Below are 5,745 nucleotides of genomic sequence, written 5' to 3' on the forward strand. Positions count from 1 at the left end.
ACCTGATTCGCATCCACAAGAAGAATCACACGCATCACCTTTCTTTCCAAGAACACTGGAACAAGTTCCAATTGCACCATCTAGGGGTGCAGCTAATAGGTAAATGAGGTATATATTTAATTTTAGATTATAGAAGGCAATGTGTAGACCTTTCATAATGTTATTTCAATTTGAATGCATATTTTAAGAGATATACTCCACGAATGAGACATTCAAGAATTCCCATTTGAAATTTAAAGCTTGAAGTTGAAGAAAAGAAAGATATCGAAAGAGACATAAGGGAGAATAAAAACTAAAGAGTCCAAGAGAGACTGCCAATCGTACAAAATGCGAAAAACGACAGAAAAAGAAAACCAACAGCCTTCATCATTTAAAAATACAACACTAAAGACTAAGCAAAACGAACCCAACCCCCAAAAAGCAGCTACCCCGGAAGGGTTAGTAGATCTCTACTGCATATAAGGCACATCGAGTTCATAAATATCATAATCAGAAGGTAAAATTGTAGAATCTGTTTCTTATATGATTCGAAATTTATAAAACAACTATTATATTATTCAGGAATATGCAGATATAAAACGTGGCATTTGAAACAAAATAATTATGAAAAAGTGTAATTGTAAAAATAATAAGAGATACTAAAAGTAATGTTAAAAACTTAATTTGTCAGAACATGTCAAAATCTCTGTATCATCAGTCAGGGGTATTACTTAAACAAGTAACAATTAAAATTACCTATGCAAGTAATGTTGAAAACGAGGCTAATTTAAATATAACTTATATAAGTTATTTTTCTTAATATTATTTTTATAGGTGTCCAATAATACAGATTTTACTAGCTTTAGATAATTTTCACAGTCATCTGGTTATTTTTCCCTTGATATATAACAACTTATTCTTCCGAAACACTAATTAACTTTCTGACGCACTTATCTTCCATACCGACGCTTTTGGGTCAAAGATTGGTCTCTTGGGACTATTAAATTATCATTTCCCTCTAAAATCTTGAAAGTAGACTGATATAAATAGATAGATACTTCTGAATTAATTAAGACCTGAAGTTATTTATAATTTGTAACCCAAATCAATTACATATGTGCCTCAGATAAGTGTAATTGTTATTTTTTTCAGAAATGTATAAAATAACTTATTCAAGTAATATTTTTGTCATCATTTTTAAAGTAACCCTTTATCTCTATACTCCTCTCAAATCTGATAAATTCTTTATTTCATGATATAAAATGTTGTTTAAAATCATGAAAACTACATTTAGTCTATTTTTCTATTGAAAATTAAAATAACTCTATTCAGTAATTTTATCATTTTTAAAAACAAAAATTACTTAATATAAGTAATTAAAAAAATTAACTTGTTAAAGTAACGCCCCTGACTGATCATTACGTAACCGATAACTAGGCTAAATCGGATTTTAAACCATAAAATTTAAACAAAACGTTAACTTTCCTTTTGGAATACTCCCGGTATTTAAAATCAATGATAATATGCGTTTGTAGTCTTTTTTTTAGTATTTACACTAACGTTAATACATTATACCCACTCACTGTGTGGGTCATGTTTGCCGTTCCAAGATTGATAAATGTGACTTCTTACTAGTAAGAGATATTGTAAACAAAAATTCAACAACAGTAAAGCAGTTACATACGTAAGTATCCTAGCTGGTGAGGAAGTTTTTGATTGTTAGCATCTCTACAGCAAGGTGCGGATGAAGTACAGTCATGTGATGTGGTACATTTGGTATTTCTTCTTAAATGATAATTGGTACACCAAACAATTCCAAATACACACTACAAAGAAGGAAGATGACGCAGTGAGTTTGTACAATGTAGACAAACATTTTCGAGGAGGACATGAATAGCTGATCCTTGTTAAAGTTATTAAGTAACAGTACTTTCATGCGCTTGTACAAAAATAACAATGCGTGACGCGAATATTGTAAATATTACAAATTCTAAAAAGTACCGTAAATATAAGTTATAGAAATGTGATCCCTTCACACTCTGTTGCATTTAGAGACAAATGTCAGATATATTAAAGGATGTATTAGAGCAAAGTCACAGTGATGTTGAAATTGACATAAATAACCTACAATGGCAATTTTACACATTTGTGTCCCAGAAGGATATGAACAAGGCTCTTACCAAAAAATGATTTAATACACATTAACATCTTTGTAAATACATCTTGTAGTAAATATCTTTTTTGGTAAAGGATCGGCTAACATTTAAATATTTGAGACAAGATCTGAAAATGATACGATTTTAGCAGTTATTACAGGTTTCGATAACTAAATTGAAGAATTTTATACAATGTAAATATCGGAGATTTTATTTACATATACATGTATATAAATGACGATGGCTGACAGACTATTTTGTGCATAAAACAGGTCGTTAGTTTTTCTGGTTTGTATTGTTTTGCATTTGTCATTTCGGGGACTTTTATAGCTTACTATGCGGTATGGTTATGGTCCTTGAAGGAAATTGTTTCATTGGAAATCATAAAACACCTTCTTATTTGTATTTTGTCTGATAACCTCTGAAGATTTTTTTTATAAATTTGTCATTCCTTCTGATTTTCGAATTCGCGGGACCGAAAATGATTATTTTTATCACATCTATGTGATCACAGATTGTGTACCTACCTATAACAGTTTGAGCGTTTCGTGTACGAAAGACCCATCAGTGACGCGCTCTAATAATTAAAGTTAAATAGACAAAGTAAAGAACAAATGATAGAGCATTGAGGACCGAAATTTTCGAATGGTTTTGTCAAATACAGCTAAGGTAATCTACATGTACTCCTGTGGTAGACAATCCTTAGTATTTCGAATTTTGTTTTTTTACAATGTTATATGGTGCATAGCTTATTTCAATAATTTACAGGATATTGATTTAGTTTTGTCAAACACTGTTTACATTGTTACGACTTTCTTTATAAATTACGGTGCGTAAAAAGTATCAAAAACGACACCAGCAGACATCCTTAATAGTACGGAGGTGTTTACATCGTATTTGTGACCTTATCATCTCAATAGTCGGTACTTGTAATTTAAACTGTCATGATTAATAAAGTACCTTTCTCAAATTTTCCGTTAATAAATTCAAATATTATGAAGAAACTAAAATTTACTTTTGTAGAGGTTTTCAATATTTATCAATTGTATTGTTAACAATCAAAAGGTCATACGAATTTATTCTATATTCATCAATTAAAAAATTGCAATATAATCAATAATATATGTGAAATGTGCATGTCTTCAATGCTTTCTTTCCATAAACATTTTTGATTTAAATTAAAGTGGTGCAACACATAGTGATAAAAAGACAGCATAATCCTTATTTAACTTTCAAGAAGATGCGCATTATGAAAATAATTGTTCTCGTCAATGCTGCCAAATCAGAAGTCTGTTGGCGAAAATGCTTGAGTGGTATGCCGAAGATCACATTCTGAAAAAAAAGTCAAACATATTTACCAGTATAATGAAATACTTCATTTTATGTATATCCTTATCTTCAACTGAAGTTCATCATACTTCTAATCATAATAAATTTACGAAAGTGCGCGTTTTGATAACAACAATTATCACTAAACCATACAATCTGCATTAATAAACCTTGTAAACTTTTTGAGTTCAGACCATTTCCTGTGATAGCCACTGAATTAATGGGGAGACTTTTGGCACAGTAGCGGTTTTATTTATTATTTGCATTGTATCATCAAGTTACATCATAGAACATCATAAGCTGTGTTTTATTCAAAAGTAAAATTTAATACTGATAGCATACAAATACCATAGCCTGTATTTTTATTTTTATTAAAGACATCGAATTTCAAGGAAATTTAAAAAAAAAAACCCCAGAATGAATTGATAGAATATGAATAAAGAAACTTAAAAAACAGAAAAAAATATCAGTGCCCAGGTTTTTTTTAGATATAAACTATTGAATATTTCGCTCTGAATTTTTCTGCGTTAGTTTAGGCATTTATTTTTATTCGCAACCTTTATAAACATAATAAGGATTTTATAAGATTTTCAGCAATGGCTTATTAAACTGTGCAACAAAATTATGAAAAGAAAAGTAGTGGTTAACGGGTAAAACTATAATTGGCACTTCAAACATATGACAAGAGTACAAAAAGAGAAGCAAATATCCTGAAGGTTGTATATAATCTATGGGGTTAAAATATGTTTGGAATTTAAAGTTTGAAATTCGAGCTCTGCAAATAACGTGTCAGTCATTCTTTTTCAATTGTTTGGCATTAGATATACAAATCTAAAACAACTGCGCGTACAAACGTATATGTTACCATATTATTTCCTATATATTTGGTTTTCAATATCCATCAATTACTCACAAATTCCAATATAATACTACAGTTTTACATATCAAAGATTTACATTCTGTCATATGTATAATGGTTGATAGTTTGTGCCAACGGTTTGTGAGCGTGGTGATGTCTGAGGATAGAGACAATTGTGAGTCTGTTCTAACATGATGATGAAAACCATCCGTCTTATTAAAATGTTTTATATGACATATTCGAACTAGTATCACTAGCGGTACAAGCTCTACTTACCCTTCCTAAACACCTGACATATTCCTCAATGTTTGATGATGTTTGTGATGCTCAATCATAAGGCATCGGGTAATAAATTAAAATAATGTGAGGCTTCTCTTTGTTTTGATAGTAGCTTTATAATATGTGAAGTACGTTTTCAACTGAATTAATGTTAAAAAAAAATGTTCATTTATTGCTGATGGTCGTTACCGGTATCATAAAGGAAATTGTCTTTCATAACCGTTCACACATTGCAAAAACTGTAAAGCATGAGTAAGTATTTTTTTCATTATAAAAGTTAAAAAAACAATTGGGTGAATAACATCGTTTATCCTTATACTTGCTCTTGAACTATAAACGCTGCGCCAAATATTTAAAATTGCTTAAGATAAATATTTGTGCTGAACTTCCCGATTTTGAAACCGATTCTGTTGTTATTCTAGAAGACATGAGTCACGTTCCTCAAATACATGCCTTTATTTGTGTGTTATAAAGGAACATTGACATGAAATGTCACAGTCACATGCTTAGGTTTGTATTGTCTTAAATTAATCTTCAACAATTTATATACAATGTTTAGATTTTTTTGTAATTAACCCTTATCTTTGTAGAATACAGTTTGTTTTGTGTTGTGTACTACTTTTTGGTTAAGAAGAAATACTCAATGTGCCTACTCTTACCAATGTACCTCACCCACACCCTGCTGTAGAGATGCTAATGATAAAACACTGACATAATTGTAAATTCTGAAATTGCAAAAGACGGATATTCTAACTGATTTAAAATAAAAATTCAGACTAAAAGATAAATCATTTGTTTCATTTCTATTATATATAAAAGAAGGATATATAATCTATCATTATTTAGTATATCTGAACAAATACCTTGACAGACGGTCTTGATTACATTACGCTTAACGTCTCACAATTAAAATGTAATTCCTCAAAGATACCAGCATTATCACGTTATACTCCAGTCGCGCGTTTCGTCAAGAAAAGACTCATCAGTAACGCTCAAATCAAAAAAGTTCAAAGGCCAAGTTAAGTGGAAGAGCATACTTAACAATTATCTCCAAAAAACTGGGGTGATTCTATGTGGTCTTGAAGAATAAGCGGATCCTGCTCCACATGCGGTACCTGTCGTGTTGCTTATGTAAGTACAAAC

At 30.4% G+C, this 5,745-nt stretch overlaps 1 long non-coding RNA gene across 1 annotated transcript; it reads right to left on the reverse strand.

Annotated features, from left to right (window-relative positions):
- LOC134696786 (uncharacterized) lies at positions 1 to 3,569 on the reverse strand. Its single transcript, XR_010103016.1, has 3 exons — positions 3,494 to 3,569; positions 1,664 to 1,805; positions 1 to 92 (listed from the first exon to the last, which is right to left on the reverse strand). It is a non-coding gene; the product is annotated as an uncharacterized LOC134696786 (long non-coding RNA).
- Positions 3,570 to 5,745: the final 2,176 nt, after the last annotated feature.

This window comes from Mytilus trossulus, chromosome 14 (assembly GCF_036588685.1).
Source record: "Mytilus trossulus isolate FHL-02 chromosome 14, PNRI_Mtr1.1.1.hap1, whole genome shotgun sequence".
Lineage (NCBI taxonomy): Eukaryota > Metazoa > Mollusca > Bivalvia > Mytilida > Mytilidae > Mytilus > Mytilus trossulus.